The sequence below is a fragment of the Neofelis nebulosa genome, chromosome 16 (assembly GCF_028018385.1).
Source record: "Neofelis nebulosa isolate mNeoNeb1 chromosome 16, mNeoNeb1.pri, whole genome shotgun sequence".
In the NCBI taxonomy this organism is placed as follows: Eukaryota; Metazoa; Chordata; class Mammalia; order Carnivora; family Felidae; genus Neofelis; species Neofelis nebulosa.
The window spans coordinates 19,708,455-19,729,980 of record NC_080797.1 but is presented as its reverse complement, the minus strand read 5'-3'; the positions used below and the strand labels follow the sequence as shown (position 1 = coordinate 19,729,980).

At 44.9% G+C, this 21,526-nt stretch overlaps 1 long non-coding RNA gene across 3 annotated transcripts in view; it reads right to left on the bottom strand.

Annotated features, from left to right (window-relative positions):
• Nucleotides 1-4,788: 4,788 nt before the first annotated feature.
• Nucleotides 4,789-21,526, bottom strand: part of LOC131498147 (uncharacterized) — a 54,283-nt gene continuing 37,545 nt past the window's right edge. The window contains exons 5-8 of one of the 3 annotated variants that reach the window (XR_009255308.1): nucleotides 15,249-18,040; nucleotides 7,211-7,404; nucleotides 6,190-6,382; nucleotides 4,789-5,616 (exon numbers count right to left, since the gene is read on the bottom strand). This is a non-coding gene — a long non-coding RNA (uncharacterized LOC131498147). Of the gene's footprint in view, nucleotides 6,383-7,210; nucleotides 7,405-15,248; nucleotides 18,041-21,526 lie in introns of all 3 variants that reach the window. The other 2 variants (XR_009255307.1, XR_009255309.1) reach the window with 2 other exon arrangements.

The following is a 21,526-nucleotide window of genomic DNA, read 5'->3' as shown; positions in this document are numbered from 1 at the left end:
GAAAAGAGAGGAAGCATTAGAGAAGCTTATTAAATGAGAGGACAGAAGGCTGAGGAAGCTTATACCTCTCTGAAGATTTTTTCCACTCTAAGGAGAAGCAAGGAGCTGAAATGGGAAGCAGAGAATGAGAGGAAAGTGTTGGGATAGTGGCTAGAGAAAACGGAGAGGGAGCTGACCAGGAGCATGTCTAAAGATTGCTAAGGGCTGCTGAGAGCCCAGTTAATTGAGACTGAGAGGGTGGTGCTAACTGGCACCATCACTGAATTGCCCCCGGTAGCACTCAGTCACCCCAGAATAAGACAGGGAAATGTACAGGTGCAGTGATAGAGAGTGAACAGTTTGAGATTTGTGAGGCAGAAAGACAAGGTGGGGAAGTAACATGATAAACATTGCATAGATGAACCTTGAGGTCCAGCCTCATTAGGGGAGAAAGTGAAGAAAAGAGAAGGGACATGGTGCACTGGTCTACATAAATATTAGCTGCTGTAACAGTCCTAAAATCTCAGTAGCTCAATGCAATACAGGCTTATTTCTTGCCTACTTTGCACAGTAAAGAAAGTCAGGGAACTCTCCAAGTGGAAGGATCTAGACTCTTTCCAGCTTACAATGCCAACACCTTCAATACTGGTCCTGTTTTTATCATGCATTGTGGGGGTGGGTATTGTGTAGATGTCTTATGGGCAGGCCTGGAAGTGGCGAAACTCACTTTCACCCACATCCAGAAGGACCATGAGACAGAGGCTCTGCAGGGGAATGTCATCAGAAACAAAGTAAGCCATGTCTATGCCTAGTCCTTAGAAACATGCATTTCTGCTTCCAGGAAGATAGTCCATTTTTTCCCTATCCCTCCCCCAAAGGACATCTAACCCCTGGATCTGACACATAAAACAAAAATAGGAAGGTTCTGAAAGGTGAAGAAAAAGTAGACTGGCAAGGGACCTTGAGAGTCAAGGAAAAACAAATGAATTGGTAAGTTCTCTGGGTTTTCTTTTGGCTTCATATACCCCAAACTTGGAAATACCCCAGACTGGAGAAGACAGCAATCAGGATATATTAACAGGCACCGGGAAAAAAGGGTGAAAGAGCCTCAACAAAAACCATCTCTCTTGCCAAAGAACCAGGAAATGGACAATCTAGCAAAACAGAAGCTTAGAGGGCAACTTTCCTACGTCTGGCCAAACCACAGAGAAAATGGCAGCCCCGCCCACCCAGAGCAGCACAGGGCAGGGTGTCCAGGAGCAGCGAGGCACAGAGCCCCTCCCAGACAGGGATCTAAGCAGTGCAGGCCCAGTGGAGAGCCAGAACTTGCAGCTTTACCCAACAGGGCTCAGATAGCCTCCTGGGAGTGCCTTTCAAAGCTGGGTCAGATCAACGTCTATGTATTGCCACAGTGCCCCGCACACATTCGGCCATGAACTTGTAAGTGCAGGTGGCATCATCTGCAGCCTACACTGCATGCAGCACTCTGCGGGATTCTGCCTCGTTCACTCCCGTGTTTCTGGTACCTGGCCCCACATCTGCCACTTAGTGGTGTTTAATGAGCACGAACTGATCAGGAGGAAAGAGAGCAGCCTGGAAAAGGTTTGGGGGACACAAAAGAATGTTCTGCCAATGGGATAAGATTATTTTGCATTAACCAAGTGTTAAAAAAACAAAAGTTCAACTGACTAAATTTGAAGATTTAATAGGCTTTATTATTTATTATTATTATTGGTGGGAGAAAAAGGACCAAAGACTGGACAGGGCTGTGGATTGTCGCCTCCAGGCAGATTCCCTGAGGCATACAGACTCTAACGCTTCTGAAGCTCCCTCAAGGACTTCCTTTAATGTTTTACCACTACAGCTTTGCTCTCGTTGGTGTTACTTCCCTCTGAGAGCCGAAAACACCCCCCCAAGACATATGTTAGCAATCATCTGTCAAACATACGGCCCACTGATGTACATCTGAAGGGTCTCGTGACTGATGTTTTACTACACGGTAGTAAATAATCTTGTCTTAGCAGCTAGCCCTTCAAGGTCCTGGAGACCTTGCTTCTCACATGCACAAATTCCTTAGAGACCTCTGCTATCCCTAACCCCCACTAACTGAAATGCAGTTCTTTCTGCCCACAGGTCCTGAGCCCACGCTATAATAAAAGGGGCACCCGGGTGGCTCAGTCATAGATCATCCAACTTCCACTCACGTCATGATCTCATGGTTCATGAATTTGAGCCCTGCGTTGGGCTCTGTGCTGACAGCTCAGAGCCTGGAGCCTACTTTGGATTCTGTGTCTCCCTCTCTCTCTGCCCCTCCCCTGCTCACATGCTGTCTCTCTCTCTCTCTCTCTCTCTCAAAAAATAAATTAAAAGATTTTTTAAATAAATAAAATAAATAAAGGCACCTTTTGGCACCAAAAAAAAAAATCTCAGGAATTCTTTCTTGGCCATTAGCTCCAGGCCCCACATCATTACTATCATAAATCATGTGGAGCACCCTGATCAGGTCGGGGCTGGTGGTACAGGTGGGGAAAGAATCCCCCCAAGGCAGAACAAAAGAGAAGTTTATTGAATACATTTGCAAGGGGGCAGCGGGTAGGATAGTAAAAGAGAGACCGTCTGCCAGGAAGCAGCGGTAAAGGCCAGAGTTATGGGGTGGAGTGCTCAGTCATGGAATGTAAGGACTTTTCTGCTTTTTAGTAATCTTATAAACTGTGTGGTTGTAACTGGTCTGTAAGGGACTATGGCTATTTCCAGGTGGGTCGCTTAATGAGCCTGTTTGCCTCAGGCTCCCTCACTGTGGGCCTTTTGCCTTGGCTCAGGTTTCCGGTGCCAAAGCCTTGTTGCTTCAAGGTGGCCTCTAGAAATCAGGTGGCAAGCACCCCATCTAGCAAGTAAAGAGATGCTCCTGGAAGCTGTACAAAATAGAAGGTTTTTATAAGAAGGATGGTGGGGCAAGGAAGTTATCAGCAAAAGAAAATAAGGATTATTTCAGGCAAGGTCACCTTTCCTTAGTTGGGAGAGGGGGAGGAAGCAGGAGGTCTTATCATGCAAATTCCTTCACTAATGCTCATTAGGAAATTCCAGATTGATTGGCTTAAAATTCCACTCCTGGGAGAGGCTGAAACTGCAGTTAGGTTAAGTATTAAGTTGGGAGTGGTGGGGAGGGCTTCCCACAAGCAACTCTTTTTGGGGACTGTTTGTTTACAACACAAGCAATACTTTGAAATTAGAGATTGAAAATGGGGATCAATGCCCAATTTCAACAATGAATTCATGGTGTTGGGAAAATAAATAAAGTTATGCACCATAAGATGGCCTACAAGACTAACACAAACTCTAGTTTCTAGCTTAGAGACCCCTCTTCCGGATTCTTCTTCCTGCCCTGCTTGCCTTGTGCCAAATTGCTACTAATGCTGAATGCGGAAGTAATAGACTATTTTTTGTCTCCCATGCTTGTGCTCAGGGCTCAGATCTTTGGAGAAACGGTCTCCTCTGAGCCCACCGGTGTTACATAAATCTCCGATCTACCAAGATCACTGAGTGCCAGTTGGCTCTTCCACCAGTGTTCCAGCCTGGTTCCATAACAATGGAAAAAGTCCTCTCTGCCCTCTTTTGCCTTGCAAGCTTAGCTCTCACAAGGAAAAATGTCATCTGGGCTGACTTCAGGTGTGTGAACTTACTCAGCACCCACTTTCCCAGGCTTTCTTGGGAAGGTCTTCATTCTTAGAGGATCAAAAAAAATAGCTTTTATACATAAATTTTTCTAATAATTTGACATCTAAACTGATGCCCCATTTTTTTACATAAAACTTCATCTTTATTCAAAGAAATCCATTCAATAAATATCAAAGATATTTCTTTCTTGCTATAACACAATGTGAATCACAGTTAGAGGCGAAAGGTATCTACATGATCATCTAAGCTGACTTATGGGTTTATAGAAAGGCCACACTAGAGAAGCAAGTACTTTTGTTGCCCCAGGTCCCATGGCTGCATGACTGTGGAGTCAGGAGAGGGGCCAGGTCTCTGAATTTGTTTGTTGTCCAAAAGTCATGTCACTGAAGATGAAAGGGGAAACTAGTTGCTATCACAGCACATCAGACATAAAAAGGGGATGTCTGATCACCCTCACCACACCCCAGGGTCTCTCTAGACAAGATAGGAAATGGGGAAGGAATTCTAGAAAGGGAAGCTGTTACTAGGAACAAACACAACGGGCACACACATGGATGCGTTGTTACTGGCTGGGTTGTGTCCCCACCCAGATTCATATGTGGAAGTCCTAACCCCACATATGTGTTTGGAGATAGTCTTTAAAGAGTGATTGGAGTAAAATGAGGTCATTTACCATTAGGGTAGGCCCTAATCCAATGTGATTGGTGTCTGTGTAAGAAGAGATTAGGACACCCATACACAGAAGGAAGACTGTGTGAAGACATAGGGTAGGGGTGCCTCAGTGGCTCATTTGGTTAAGCATCGGACTCTTGATCTCAGCTCAGGTCTTGATCTCAGGGCTGTGAGTTCAAGCCCTGTGTTGGGCTCCATGCTGGTTATGGAACTTTCTTTTTTTTTTTTTTTTAATTTTTTTTAACGTTTTATTTATTTTTGAGACAGAGAGAGACGGAGCATGAACGGGGGAGGGGCAGAGAGAGAGGGAGACACAGAATCGGAAGCAGGTTCCAGGCTCTGAGCCATCAGCCCAGAGCCCGACGCGGGGCTCGAACTCACGGACCGCGAGATCGTGACCTGAGCCGAAGTCAGCCGCTTAACGGACTGAGCCACCCAGGCGCCCCTATGGAACTTTCTTAAAAAAAATAGTAAGACACAGGGTAAAGTTGTGTCTACAAGCCAAGAACTGAAACCTCAGAAGAAACCAACCCTGTGGATATCTTGATCTCAGACTTCCAGCTTCCAGAATGTGAGAAAGAAAAATTCTATTATTTAAGCGGCCCCGTCGGTGGTGCTTAGTTATGGCAGCCTGCAGTAAGACTGATACCAGTGTCGCCCTCCTCAAATTTATATGTTGAAACCCTATCCCGGTGTGATGCAAAGGCCTTTGGGAGGTGACTAGGGTGGAAGGTAGAGCTCTCATGGATGGGATAGTGCCCTCAGAAGAGGCCGGAGAGCTCACTAGCTCCTTTCCTGCCATCTAAGGATACAAAGAGAGGTTGGTCAACCAGACCAGACAGAGGGCCCTCACCAGAACCCAGCCATGCTGGCTCCCTGATCTTGGACTTCCAGCTTTCAGAACTGTGAGGAAGACCTGTTCGTTCCTAAGCCATCCAGTCTGTGGTTCTGTTATGCTGCCTGAACTCACTGAGACACACGGTCACACACAAGACAGAGGGAGCAGAAGGTACTCTAGATCAAACCGTCAGCCCACGTGGCCTGGCACACGAGACCCCTGCTGCCTGGTCCTCAGGAAACAAGCACAGGGAAATAAAATCATCACATGCCACCGAAGGAGAAGTGAGCTATGCCACAGCAAATGTGGCACTTCTGTCAAGTCAGGAGGTTGAGTGACGGGACACTTGGAAAATCAGCTGTCAGCAGTGCCAAGTGGAGTTGTTTCCTTCTGATGAGTTGAAGAGACTCGAAATGTAGCCACTGCTCACAAGCAGGGAAGGCCGAGGTCACCTGTTTCCGGTAAGAGAAACACAAGTCTTCTCAAGGGAGAAGGAGCCAGCCTTGGAGACCCTTTGTCACCAGCTAGACCCCAAGACCTGACCTTTACTTCCCACCTGCTTGTACTCACTAACCTTTGTCTTGTCTTTTTCCTTAAGCTCTTCTTTCTGGCTTTCCTCTTAACTCAGGCAAAGGAAACCCAAAACCACCCCTCAGGTGATGGCGACAGTGACTGCCCTCACAAGACCTGCCTCCCACAGGCCCAGAACACCCAGACCTTTTGAGCTAATACCACCCCCCCACTCATGATGGACCATGCTCAGAGTGACCTTCTGAATGACCTCCCATTACCTTTATCTCATTATAATACTAAAATCTCCACCCAGGGAGGAACCTCAGCCTCATTTACATAAATACATGTATGTAAAGGCGTGTTTCCTTAAGGTGCATGCCGTCTACTAGATGACAAATCTTTCCTATCTAGTAATCCTAACCCTGAACATAAGGAACCCATTCACCCTCTCTCATTCGCAGTGATCTCCTTATTTGCTGCAAATAAACATTTTCTTTGGGCAACAACTCAACCTGGTGCAGCTTCTGACTCCCCACGGAGCGACTCATGTTGGCTGGGTTACACCTTGGGCGTGGGAAGTTCTTGCCTGCTCTCTCGGATATGCCTTTCTCCACAACTCAATAAGAGAGAAGCCCTGTAGCACAAGACCGAAGTCAAAACTGGACCTCATCATGGGTGGGAGTTGTACTTGAGTTTCATGTATCTCTGCACCAGAAAAAAATAATTAAAAAAAAAAAGAAAGAAAGAAAAAGGGGGGAAGTCAGAACCCTCTCTCCCTTGCTGGAATCAAGATGCAGTACTTCCTCCAGAGGCTCCATGACCACATGAAGGCAAAAGCCCTCTGTCACTTCTGCCTTCCCCTCAACCACTGGGCATGAGCAAGGCCAGCCCCAGGGCCCTGGACACTTAACAGCATTGAATGTTTGCACCCTGGGGCACCCATTTTACAGGTGAGAAAATGGAGAGTACCTCCAAGAGATTAGGAATTCTTTTTCCCCAGGGGTCTCTGGGTGGCTCAATGGGTTAAGCATCTAATTTGGCTCAGGTTGTGATCTCATGGTCATGAGATCAAGCCCTGCATCAGGCTCTGCACTATCAGTGCATCTTGGGATTCTCTCTGTCTCCATCTCTCTCTGCCCCTCCCCTGCTCATGCTTTCTCTCTCCCTCAAAATAAATAAACTTAATAAAAAAGAATTTTCCCCCCAAAGGGCAAAGCTATTTATTCAAGAATGTTTCCAGTGGGTTAGCTGACTACTGAACACTAATGCCTATTACAACAGCAGCTAACATTTTGGAATGCTTACTGTGTTTCTGACTCTGCTGTAACTCTTCCACAGCCCTGTAGAGTATGGAAGATTATCATCCCTGCAGATTATGGGAGGTTAAGTGTTTTACCCTGGATCATGGGGTCCAAAAGTGTCAGAGTCAGGCTTCAGCCCCAAGCTAGTAGACTCTAAAAGGCACCCACTTTCAGAGGCTTCACAGCATGAGGTGTAACTACACACACAGAATAACAAGAGAGCAGTTCTCACCAAAATCAAGAGGAAGAAGCTGGTCTTTATTCAAGGTGGTTTGATTGACCAATAGAATGCAGCAAAAGTGATGTTCTGGAAATCTCAAGGAGGAATCGTAAGAATCCTTGCAGTGTCCACCTGGTCTCCTGGAATGCTCTCACTGGGGAGGTCATCTACCATAAGAGAAATCCAAGTTGCCCAAGACCACCATGCTGAAAAGACCAAATGTGGGTATTCTGGTCAACAGTCTCAGCTTAAGCCAACCTTCTAGCTACTTCCACCAAGCACAGACATATGAATTAAGTCATCTTGCTCCTTCCATTTCAGTTCATCCACTTGCTGAGTACCATCAAGTGGCCTCCATTAATGCCAGGTGCAAAAGAAGAATCACCTAGCCAAGTCCTGCCCAAAGTCCTGACCCATGAAACTGTGAGGTTTAATAAAATGGCTATTGATTTAAGCCATTAAGCATTAGGATTGCTTGTTATATAGGAATAGATAACCACAACTTTATCTGTAGCAGAGAACTTTCTTTCCCCCTCTCTGGAAGCCCAGGGTTGGGAACCATCGGGACCCTGCCCCCCTCAAAGACTCTATCAGGCAGCCCTGCTGGTGAGCTCCTGTGGTCCTCACTGCCACCAGCATTCTGCCATCTACTCTGGCTGCCTCTGTCCTTCTCATGTTAACCTGCAGACACTGCCTTCCTTTGCTTCTGGGCTTATGCATGTTCAGAACAACTGGGATCCATTTGTGCAGTCAACTGCCACATGTGAAGTCTCCACTGTGCACCAGCCCTACTTTGTGTTTGGAGCACCCTACTGAATGAGATTCCATCTTGCCTCCAAGACTACCCACACACACCCTGGGTTGTCTCTGTGCCCTCTGGAGGACAAAGCCTGATTGGTGGCTTTGCTTGGGTCTCCAGATTGCCATCAGCAGGACCACCAACTATCTGGAGTTGGAGTCTGAATACTGGGCATCCCTCTGATTTCATTGTTCTTTCCCTAGTGAGTCCCCGCTCCCTCCAACTCCCCTTCTCCCGCCCACCAGGCCTGCTCCTCAGACTGGAACCATCATCCCACCTGGGACCTGGGACACCGAGGAGCAGAGCTGTGAGCGGGAGCATTGCAGAGTCTCGCTGTTCTCCCTGCCTCAGCAGCCAAAATTTAGGGGGCATCTACAGCAGCTGTACTGAAATAGCCTTCATTTTTCTTACTGCATCCTTATGTCTCTTTTTTTTCCCCCTACACTTCAGTTTGTTTTCCCATCACATCAAAATTTGGGAAAATACAATTGTTCAGAAGGAGAAGAAGCTGGAGGAAGACAAGCTGCTAATAGTGACAGAAATGCTGTGGTTTTGATTCTTTTAACGATTAGCATCACAGGGCACCCACTTCTACAAAAACTCCCACAACTTCCCAAAACAGCCAAGTCACATTTTTTTAATTTATCATTGTGTCTTCAAATATGCTAACCAAGCAGATTTTTCTGGAGTCAGGACTGGAAGCTGGATGTTCACAGAGCAAGTCTTATAAAAACTACTGACATGGCCCTTATCACATCATATTATTATCAATTTGACAATCATTTAATGAGCATCTGCTAGGTACCAGCCCCTACAGATACAAAGATGAATTAGAAATCTGCATCGGCCAGGATCCTGGTACACCTACAAGATGGTATAATTGAAGATAATTTGATTTGGTAGGGAATGAGTTAAAGGAAATCAACAAAAGTTAGAGAAAAAAAAACCCAGGGCTAGCAGCAGCAGGGAGCCCTTACCACCCCTAAGTCTAAAGGAGGGAGTGGATGGGCACCTGGGTGGCTCAGTTGGTTAAGCCTCTGACTTCAGCTCAGGTCATGATTTCCCGGTTCGTGGGTTTGAGTCCCACATCGGGCTCTGTGCTGACAGCTCAGAGCCTGGAGCCTGCTTCAGCTTCTGTGTCTCCCTCTCTCTCTCTCTCTGCCCCTTCCCTGCTCACACTCTGTCTCACTCTCTCTCAAAAATAAATAAACATTTAAAAAAAATTTTTTAATAAATAAATAAATAAACAAACAAATGAGGGAGGAGAGGGGATAAAAACCATAACCCAACAGAGCCACTGGAGAGACCTCCCAGAAAGTTGAGGGAGAAAAACACTTGGCAGGGGCTGAGGGCCTTTGGTGGAAGGACACAGACATTCCCAACCCAGCAGGGAAACACCTTTCTTTCTGCCCTTCTACCTCCCACTGGCAATTAGCTGAACTCCACCAGAAACTGGAGAGTGAGGTTATGTCCCCTCTCCAATAAGACCAAGAACCCCTCCAGAATAGGCACCATGTGTGATTTATCTTACTAGTCTCTGCATTTAGTATAGTGGCTGGCTCACAACAGGCATTCAGTAAATGGGTGCTGCTTGAATAGATGAGTGAATGAGTTAATATACATCTACCTGGCAACCAGAGTCAGGGCTAAGCATCCAGCTGATAATTGCCTTCCAAAAAAAAAGTGAAATGGTATAATGACCCCCAAGCATGCCCATGGAATTAGTTTGAGACACTAGTTGACCTACGGAAACAGGTTATCCTGACATTAGTCACCAGACCACTTCACACAAATGTAACAGGTGCCCAGCCATGTCTGATGAACCAAGAAGCAGGCAGACTCCAGGGGTCCATCTACATTGGAGAAAGAAGCCTGAGAGCAGAAGAGGCAGGGGAGGGGGTCAACAGACAAGGGTCTCTCAAAGCCCTTCTCCCTGCACCTGAGCTTAGGTCTAGCCTGTGAGGAGAGTGGCCATAGGCAGCAGATGATTGAGCTGTCCTCACCAGTCCTCTGTGACATATGGAAAGACAAGCATCATTGCCTCAGAGCCTAGACAGTGTGAACCAAAAATGGGAAGAAGGATACAGCATGGCTACTCTGGGGCCCCAAGGGCCAGCAGCTCTGGGTTCACCTGGAGACACTGATATTGGTGTCCAGGAACATGCCAGCTGCCATGGCAGCAGTGTTTCACTCAAGCAGTCTCAGTGATCAGGAGCAGAGCAAGGCCCAGATTCTGTGTTAACCGTCCCTGAGACAACCCCAGAGCACTGCTAGAAAGGCTGAAACTTTGATGGGCATGGGAGTCTAATGCCAGGAATGAAATGTAAGTGGCGTCTCACTGCCATCACCCGATAGGCTGGCAAAGGGCAGGGGAGAGGTGTTTTTCATAGATCTTGGTAAAGTCTTTAGTCTTCATTGCGAAAGCATGGCAGCTAATTTTTCTGTTAAGATTGATCCTGTGGATCACAACCAGTACTCATGTTATATACATCCTCAACTCCTATAGGAAGTGTGAGATTCAGTGCCAATCATGGATGTCTGATCACCTCCCTCCTATATCTACAGGCTTCAGGAAAGAGCAACAGCATGATTCATTTATCCTGTCATTGAACAAGTATTCATTCTTACATCACCTGCCATGCTCCAGGTACTAGGTAGTTCTAGGGACTCAGAAGTAAGATAGTGTTCTTGTGAGTTTATTCTACCAACATTTATAAACACCCAAGAGGTGAAGACAGATACAAAGAAGAAAGACCAATGGATAAATACATAAACAATAGTAAAGGCAGATGGGGTGAGCAGGACTGCTACCCTAGACAGCTTCCTGGATTAAGAAATGGTCCCAGATCTTGAACCCTGGGGGGATAAATGGAAGTTTCCAGTTTAGGATCCATGTTGGTTTCATTAAGCAGAGTCTTAAAGTCTTACACCAGAGTCATCCATATCTCCATTTGGGAAGTGGCCATGGCACCACTACGTCAAGCACAATCTGGTGTTGGTTTGATCTTGATGACTCACCATGGGCCACAGGTATAAATGAGCCATCAGCTCTGATATCCTCTTGAGCCCATCAGAAAGGGTTGAGTGCTGAGGGTAAAAATATGGCTCTTCCAAATAACTAGCATTAGAGGCAGTTGTAGACAGAAAATGGAGGTCTTTGCTTCAACTCCCCGTGGTGCCTATTTTTTTTATTTTTAAATTTATTTTTTTTGAGAGAGAGAGAGTGTGTGTGTGTGTGTAAGAGAGAGAGAGAAGGAGGGAGTGGGGGAGAGGCAGAGGAAGAGGGAGAGAGAGAATCTTAAGCAGGCTCCACGCTCAGCACAGAGCCCTACTCAGGGCTCAATCCCATGCCACCGGATCATAAACTGAGCTGAAATCAAGAGTCGGATGCTCAACTGACTGAGCCACCCAGGCTCCCCATATCCTCAGTGCTTTTCTGAGGCCATTTCACACAGATCACAACACAGAGCAGGTTCAGGATTAGAGGCACCTTCAGTGGGGGCAGAAGCAGGGAGGAAAATATGATGAGCAGGGACCTGTGGCAGGAACAAGGGGACAGGTGAGGAGTGGCTCATCTGTTCTTCCCTGTCTTTCTCAGGATCCACTGTGGTCCCTAAGCCACACCCACTTTAATAACTGGCCCATGTAGGGCCACAGAGGAGGTTACCAGGTGTGAAAGATGTTAAAAGTACAACAGGGAAATATCCATTTCAAAGACACTTTTCTACCCTCTGTCTCTGCCAATTGAAGTCCACAAAGTAGCTAAGGCTATACCAGGATCCAGAAGAAACAGCTTACAAGCCACTCTTTGGGTAATGACTTCCATTAGAATGGCACCTTTGACTTTTCAATGCACTTCTGCATCTGTTACATGATTTTCTCCTCCCAATAATCCCATGAATCATTTGGTTAGCATAGACAGGCTCTAAGATAGAATCTTCTCAAAAACCATCACTTTTAAGCTTTTGGTCTTCCCTTGAAATTTGTTTTGAAGCTGGTTTTCCCTCTAAAATTTGGTTTTGTGTCATTTACAGTAAATTTCCCAATGAAGATCTCCTTTCAATTTATCATTTGGTCGAGAATGTTTTTTCTTTCTTTCTTTCTTTCTTTCTTTCTTTCTTTCTTTCCTTCTTCTTTCTTTCTTTCTTTCTTTCTTTCTTTCTTTCTTTCTTTTGGTGCAAAAAGGTGATTTTATTAAAGCATGGGGAGAGGACCTGTGGGCAGGAACAGCTGCACTGGCTTTGTGAAGAATGGCTCGCTATATACCATGAAGTTGGGGGAGGTAATGGGATATGTGTGATGTTCCTCAAGCACTCCTGGCTGCCCAAGGACAAAGCAAAGGAAAGAAAACAAATGGCTAACTGAGAGAGATCACAGTCATACAGGACATGGTTCTCCATCAGTTTACAAATATGTTAGTAAATTACAAGAAAAAAGGCAATCTTATCAATAGTCTAATCTCCAGAAACCTGTAGACTCAGTTTCCTGGAGAATGTTTTCTTTAGGTGCCATAATTCATTGAACAACTCACTTTCAGGTCAAAGGAGTGAAGTTTGTCAAAGCAGACCAATATTAATGTATGTTGTTATATCTCACTTGCTTGTCAACAGATTACCAAGAGGCTGGGCTTTGATTTGTGTAGTGAAGATGTAACAAAGAAATGCCTGTAGAAGTACTTATTTTTATAGTGGACCTCACTCAGTAACAAACGACCAACCTTCACAAAGTATCTACCCTGGGGCAGGCCCAGTACCAAGGGTGGGGGGATACAAAGATGAAAAGGGCAGTCCCCAGCCCCAGTAGGACTTAGAGTCCAGGAGGCAATCAGCCATAACACAATGTGCTAAAAGTGATAAAAACTCAGACATGGGCATAGCTGGGCATGACCAGCCATAGCTGGAGGTTAGGGGAGACTTCCCAGAAGAGGTGATGCTGAACTAGGTCTTAGAAGAAGAAAAGAGCCAGAGCAGCCACTTAGAAGAAACCAAAAGGTGGGTCGGTCCATTGTGGCTGCAGCATGAGGCGTCATGGGAGTGGGGAGTGATAAAGCTGTAGAGGTTAGCAGAGAAATGGGTCTTGGGAGGCCTCAAACTGCACCCTAAAGGTGATAAGTAACCCCTGTAAGTTTTTGAGCAAAGGAGTGATTGACCAGAGTGAGGTTTAGAAAGAGACCTCTCCTGCAGAGATATGTGGGGTGGACTGGAAAGAGGAGAGGCTGGTAATAAGAATCCCAATCATGAGAGTTACTATGAGAATTAGCAAAAAGAAAAAATTGAATTATTAAATAAAGATCTAATTGACAAGACTTTTGACCAGGTATAGGATAAGGAGCCAAAAAAGAATCTAGAGTGTCTAGCCTTGGTAAAGATTGGGCTGAGGACACCATGAACTGAGTCAGGAAGCTAGAGGGAGGAGGCTGTGAGGGAAGTAAGAAGTGTGATCTGGGGCATGGGTAGTTGGAGGGGCTTCAGGAACAGTGGTAGGAGATATCCTGGTGGATGTTCAAGACAGAGGTGGTAGGTAGATATACTGACTGGAGCGTGTGACAGAGGGGCTTAGTAAGACCAACTGAATGGATGGTCTTCCATTTTCCAGGGTTGGAAAAGCGTGTGTAGGAACCACCAGGATGTCATGAGAATCCTGTTGCAGACCAAGAAGAAGACAGGGATGTTGGAGGACCTTGGTTATTTAAAGAGTTGACCAAGGAAGAAGAGTCCACAAAGAAAACCAAGAAATTATGTCCAGAGAAATGGGAGGCCCAGGGGACTTGATAAGGCAAAGTTTCCCAAAGGGAGCAGTCAATAATATCAAATGGGACAGATGGGAAAGATGGCCTTCACATCTAGCAGAAGGATGTCACTGGAGATCTTTACTGCCAAAGGTCAAGGTAGGAGAGGAAAAATGGAGATGAATATCAGAATGAGATTTCTCTGATATTTTCTTCCTCCTCACCATGAGCTTCAGCTCCTTAGGTCCCATAGCCAGCCTTGTCTTACACTTAGGACTTCCTCCCAGGTCAGGGACACAGAAGCTGGTCAGTGACCCTGCACCCTCAAGGCTGCAGTAGGATGCTCTAAGCCAGCTAACTCCTTGACCTGCATGCCAGTGTCAACATTGCCAACAATCCTGCATTTTCTCCATGGTAATAGGGAAGGTGTGTGGACTGCGATCATCTGTAATGGAGACCTGCTCTCTCTTCTCTTTATCTTTAGTTCCTTTGGTATTAATGAGGTAGGAACAGGAATCCCAGGTGGCTCCCCAGCCCCAGTGTTTCCCACATGGCTCCCAGCCAGAAGCTGGCATTACATTTATCCTCTCTTCTGGCCACTTTCTGGCCATGGCCCCTCACTGAGGAGTCATCTGAAAAACAAATGCTCACATATCTTCTCAGCCCTCACTGTGGCCCAGAAATGCCACTCTCTGACACCAACACACACACATATTAAAATGGAAGGGAAGATGCCTAAGGAAAAAGAACCAACATTTGTCCAGAGTTTGCTGTATGAGACACTTCTCAGAAGCCCTACATGGGAGATGGTGTAACCCCATTGTACTGACAGAGAAAGTGAGACTCAGGGAAGTTGTATGGCATGTCCAAGTTCACAGTGACCCACAGTGAAAGAGGAGGCATTTGAGTCAGCTTCTCCCTAACTGTGTTTTGATCACTAGAGTGTATCACAGGGCATAGGGATAGGAGGCATCTGTGTGCTTTATGATCAACGTGCTTAGTAAATGTTTATTAATAGCTATAATAATAACCCATAAATATTGAAAGATTGTATCTGTTATCTTATTTCATACCGACAATTACCCTCTGAAAAAAGAACGATGATGATCCCCCATTTTGCAGATGAGGAAACTGAATCTTAGCAAGATTAAGTGATTTATCTAAGATGAAAAAGCCAAGAAGTAGCAGAGTCAAAGTTCAAACTCACATCCCTCTGTCCCCAAACCCCATGCTTTTAGCCAGTTTATTTGCAACCTCTATTGGTCAAATGAGGCCCATGAAGATAAAAGAACAGCCGTTCCCCTCCTGACCTTTCTCTGAGTAACTGCTCTGAATTCAGGATGTTGTCAACAAGGCCTCGGTGCATTCGCTTCAGTTTTAGAAACCCCAGAAACATCGTGGATGGGACACTGAGGGTCACAAAGATTCTGGATATCTCCAGGCACGTATGCATGCTCTACCCACAGATCCCAGTTTCTTAGTTGATGAACCCCATAGAGGAAGGAACACATGCAAATACTTACAGTCAAATACAAAGAACTTCTGCACATGCCCACCTACATTCACATGCACGGTCCACACTAGTCAGCAAGAGAAAGACAAAAAACAAGCTTCTTATCCACAAATCATGAAGAACCACACAAGCAGTAACTTAGGAACTGCCCAACATTGCACAATTGCTTCTAAATCTGGCCTGCAGTTTCGATTCCTAGATTCTATAGTAGTTTTTGAGTGAGCTCATATCGGGGAAGCGAGAGGGCATAGGGGGAGTGCCCCGGGGAAATTGGGGGATATAAACAATGATGAGATGCAGCCACCAAAGCAGCTCAGGGCTTTCTCTGCTTATTGGTTAGGAGGTTGCAGATTTAATTGTTGTCATCCTAAATTTCTGGGCAAGGTCATACTAATAGATCCATGGAACTGTATAGAGACTCTGAAAACAAACTTCACATGTACATGGTCAATTGATTTTCTTTTTACTTAAAAAAATTTTTTTTTAACATTTATTTACTTTTAAGAGAGAGAGAGAGCACAAGCAGGGGAGGGATAGAGAGAGAGGGAGACACAGAATCCGAAGCAGGCTCCAGGCTCAGAGCTGTCAGCACAAAGCCCGACACAGGGCTCCAACTCATGAACCGTGAGATCATGACCTGAGCCGAAGTCAGACGCTTAACTGACTGAGCCACCCAGGCACCCCCAGTCAATTGATTTTCCATCAAGACACCAGGGCAATTCCATGCAAAAGGAAAAAGTGCTGGAACAAGTAAACATCCACGTGGGAAAAAAATGAACCTTGACCTCTACTCACTCCATACACATGATTAATTAGAATTCATTAATTAATTTTAAAAGGACCACAGACCCAAACATAGAAGCCAGATCCATAAGGCTTTCAGAAAAAAGCATAAAAGAGAATATCTTTGCATCCTTGAAGTAGGCAATTACTTTCTTAGGACACAAAAAGCACCCCCATAAATTACAGATTGGATTTCATCCAAATGGAAGTTTCCTGTTCATTAAGTGACATCATTTAAAAAATGAAGAGGCAGGGGGAAAATATATGCAAAACATGTGTCTTGCCATGGACTATAGACATTGAACATCTAGAATATATAAAGAACTCGTATAAATCACTGATAACAAAGGTGAGCAACTCAGTTTTTTAAAATAGGCCACAGATTGGAATTGACACTTCACCAAGGAAGATCTATGAGTAGCTAATGAGCATATGCAAAGCATGTGCAGCTTCATTAGTCATCAGAGAAATTCGACTTAAAGCCACAACAGGAATGTTGTTGATTGCTATACAAAAATGTGAATATACTTAATGCCACGGAAATGGACACTTTGGTGCTTAAGAGATTACCTCTGTTTGAAACATTATAATCTTCAGAAAAATGATTTGGTCATACATACGTACAGACCCACTCCTCCTGTCTCTCCACCCAGCTACTAGAGACTTAGTGCTATCACTAACTTCAATGATTTTATGAATTTATTTCACAGACAAGGTAGGAACATAAATAGGGTATTGGCAGATCAGATATTAATATTAAGTTAAGTGGGGCACTTCGATGGCTCAGTCGGTTGGGCATCCGACTTCTGCTCAGGTCATGATCTCACAGTCCGTGAATTTGAGCCCCACGTCAGGCTCTATGCTGACAGCTCAGAACCTGGAGCCTGTTTCAGATTCTGTGTCTCCCTCTCTCTTTGCCCCTCCCCCGCTCATGCTCTGTCTCTCTCAAAAATAAATAAACACTAAAAAAATATATATTAAGTTAAATAAAAATTTTAAATGTCCCCCCCAAAAAAACCCCCACAAGGCATGCTACTTCACGGCCACTAGAATGACAAAATAAAAAATTCAGGCTCTGTGTCCTCATCTATAAAGTCTTATATCACTGCTGTAAAGTTCTGTCCTATGAACTCCTACTTTGTAAAACTAACGGCCATAGAAATCTATACCAAAGCAGTGAGGCCCACAGCTCATTGCCCCAACACCATGATCTGTGAAGTTCAGTTACCACCTGATATGCCACCAGGAAGTAGTTAAGTGAAAGCGAGCATAATTATCAGAAAGATAAAGAAGCAAGAGCCGGAATGGGCATTTATTTGCAGCATTTATTTGCAGGAGGCCTGTCCTGAGGTTTCCACACTATCTCACATCTGCTTTATGTCCTTACCTCTGCCCTATGGCACTGCCCCACTTCCCGTTACTTTCTGCACTGGATCTCGGCACATAGAACTGAAATCAATCACAAATATCAGTTTGTGGCTCTGGCTTTGGCTTTTATTTTATTTTTACTTTGCTTTTTGTCTTCTCCTGTGACCCTACATCCCCTCCCTTTCACTCATACAAACACGCTTTCTTGAATATTTATTTTACATGAATTTTGAATTTGTCAGCCTCATATTCAGTGGCTTTTTCAGCTAAACATCAAAATTCTGAGCTTCCTCCCGGAAGTTGAAGATCATTCCTCTTGACGGTTGTGGACTTTTCCCTCATTCCAGATCCCATATTTTATCTGTTGTCTATCTATTAACATGGATTTCTGACTAGTTACCATCATAGTCCAGGCTGGGGTGATCTTCAATCTCATCTCGGCATGTGGCTGTGGCCAACAGCCGCAGGGAATTTCTCCAGAAATAATCTCAGCCTCAGTTACAGAAGAAGCAGGTTAAGTGTTTGCATGAGTCACAGTGAGTGACAGGGTTGGGATTCAAATGTTGGTCACCAGATTCCAGAATCCACATCCGTGTCAGCCCCAGGCACTGTCTCTAGGTCACAAGGTTGGATGTGACAGGACAATCATATCTAATAGCCATAAACGAATCCAGAAAAAAATGGTTGGGAGTAACAACATGTTAGTGACAAGCCTATTACTGAGACAAACATAGCACACCATTAAAGAAACAAAAGCAAACCGAATCAGCTTGACACAGGTGACTTTTGACTACCATTCCTGGTTACTAATTCTATCTTCAAGCAATGTTCAGAATGATCATTTGGTCTCCTGAACAGACCTTCCACTTGGTAAGTAAAGATCACCAGTTATCATGTCACAAATATTTCCCATCGCAAGTAAATAAATTGGAAACCTGGCTTATAAATCAGTCTCTTGGAGGTTGTGGATGAGGTGAAATACTCTCATCACTGCCATTAATCAACTCTTCTCCTTGTGACAGTGAGTCTTATCCCCTTTTCTCTAGTACATGACCGAGGACTTAGGTGAGCAAATGTTTGCTGAAATGAAAAAACAAAATTGAGGGGCACATTGGGCTGTCTCAGTCCGTAGAGCACGTGACTCTTGATCTCATGGTCATGAGTTCAATCCCCATGCTGGGCTGTGGAACCTACTTTAAAAAATCAGATAAGGGGTGCCTGGGTGGCCCAGATCTCAGCTCAGGTGTTGATCTCAGGGTTTTGAGTTCAAGCCGTGCGCTGGGCTCTATGCTGGTTGTGAAACCTACTTAAAAAATTAAATAAATAAATAAACAAACAAAATCTTTTTAAAAATGAAATAAAATTATTAAAAAGAAAGAAAGAAAAACAAAACAAAATCGAATTCTCTTCCATCAAAGCTAAGTTCTGCCATGAAGCATGGTGATATCCACTGAACTGAGACAACCCACCAAGCTCAGCCTAAAAACAAGAGACTCTTGCTTATCCCTGTCTACCACCTGCCACCACCACCTGAGCACCTTTCTCTGTGCATGCCCCCCTAATGCTGTCCTCACCACCCCATTCGCATCCACTGGTCTTTCCACTTTCCTCAATTGTCCCTGAACTCAAGCAGTTGGGAAAAGCACTGGATTGGGAGTCAAAACCCTTGTGTTCTACTCTCAGCTCTGCCATTGACTTGCTACATGACCTTGGGCAGGTAAATAAACTCTGAGCCTCAGCTTTCTCATGTATTGTTGTCATGAGAAATAAATGAGTTGATGAGTAGACAGTTCTTTGCAAACTATGAAGTGTTGTATTATCTAAAATTTCAAAATAAAACTTTATAAAATGTTATATGCAAGTGAGGGTGGTTGGAATTAACATCTCTGGAATAACACAGGTGATTTTATCAGTTCTACTAAGCACATATAAATGGCTGCAGAAGTAACCTGAAAGTCTTTGTCATTTCAATTGTTATCCCTGATACCATTTTTACTCAATTCTCCATCAACACTTCTGCCCCAGGCAATGGGAAGAGAGAAAAGGAAAGTGACCACAACACAAACAGGTTCATGTTTCTGGCCACAAGACTCACTTCTTCCCTCTACACAGGCCAGTCATGTTAGACTCCATCTGGGCCTACCCTGCAGAGACAAAGGACTACATTCTCTTATTTCATGTATATCTCTCATCATTGTGGCTTCCACTCACAACCCCAATCATTTTTTATTCAGCTGACTTTTTTCTTTTTCTGGAAGAAACTGAGAAGCAAGTGTTTGGCAAGCAAGTGCTAAAAAACAATAGTATGGCAATTTTCTGTTCTTGTAGCCTGAAAAACCACCAAGAGCACTGTGGTCATGGAGAAGAAATCAGTGTGTCACAAACCACAAGTGCTAGTTGTAGGGTCTCCTTGAAGGGTTAAAAGAGCACTTTGGTTTGTTTTTTTTTTTATTTTTTTTAATTTTGATGTTTTATTTTATTTTTGACAGAGACAGAGGGTGAGCAGGGGAGGGGCAGAGAGAGAGAGAGAGGAAGACACAGAATCGGAAGCAGGCTCCAGGCTCCAAGCTGTCAGCACAGAGCCCGACACGGGGCTCGAACTCACGGACCGTGAGATCATGACCTGAGCCGAAGTTGGATGTTTAACCAACTGAGCCATCCAGGCGCCCCTAAAAGAGCACTTTGAACACAAATGTCTATAGCAGTTTTACTCATAATTGCCATAAATTGGAAGCAATCCAAATGTCCTTCAATAAGTGAATCGATAAACAACCTGTGGTGCATCATACAAAGGAATATCATTCAGTGATAAAAAGAAATTAGACAGAGAAGGGCGCCTGGGTGGCTCAGTCTATTGGGTATCCGACTCTTGATTTTGGCTCAGGTCATAATCTCACGGTTGGTTCATGAATTTGAGCCCTGCATCAGGCTCTGCAATGACAATGCAGAACCTCCTTGGGATTCCCTCTCTCCCTCTCTCTCTCTCTCTCTCTCTGCCCGTTCCCTGTGTACATGCTCTCTCCCACTCTCAAAAATGAATAAATAAACTTAAAAAAAATGAGAGCATCATGGTGGCATATGGCATTCCTCCTTTTTATCTCTCTCCCTTTTAACAACTAAAAATTGGCATCTGTCCACAAACAATAGTGTCTCTGTGGAAGTTATGGAATCTAGTACCATACACCAAGAGACCCAGGAAGAGTGTTGCCCATTTGTGCAATGAGTAGTAGGCAGACAGACCTTGGTAAGGACTGCAGAACCAGCAGTAGCCAATGAGCTAGCCCCCACCCTCCCCACTTGCATTTGGGGAACATCTGAGGGGTGTTAGTGGGCAGATACCCATGAATGAGAGAGCCTTTGTAGAAGTCCAGACTTCCCAAGGAGAGATTCCAGCACTCCAGGGGAGAAAAAAAAAATACAAATTTGGACACATGAAAGAAGATAAGAGGAACTTTGCCAGCACAACCCCTCCCCCAAGGCAGCAGAGTGTGGGGCTGAACTAGCCTGCAGCGACCTCTCCGGAGGGGAAAGGAGTGGGGGAGAGTGAGTGCCTGGCTTCTCCAGCTGTGTGGGTCACTGCTTGGAAAACCCATTTCCCTCCTGCAACAACCAGACTATTTAAGCATGTTCTCCATGACAGGGGCCAGGAAAGAAACCAAGAAAGAGGAAGATAAGAATATCAAAGGGCATTAAAGGGATGTGGTTCTTGCTGACTGCAAACAGGAAACTCCCCTATGAGCTGATGAGAAAACCTGACTCAAGTACCCCCCAGCCTGGACTGTGGGAACCCTAAAGACCCCAGGTGTTAAACCTATACCTCCCCACCCACCCTGCAGCCAGTTCTTTGGGCAAACTCCCAAGTGGGTGGCAAGAGCAGCCTCTGGTAGACCAGGAAGGAATGCACTCAGAAAACAGGCCTGGCCCTATGGGAAATGGAACTACAAACTTGAGCTATAACGCCACCTTCTGGAAAAGAAGAGAGGTTTCCAACAGCCAGTGCATTGTAAGATAGACATACAAACCTAAGAATTCTGCCACAAAAGGGAGCAAGAAGCAGGAAGTGGGCGTATCCATACAAGGTTGGAGAAAGTCCCAGACATAAGAGAACCAATGAAAATATCTCCTAGCTGAGGCCAA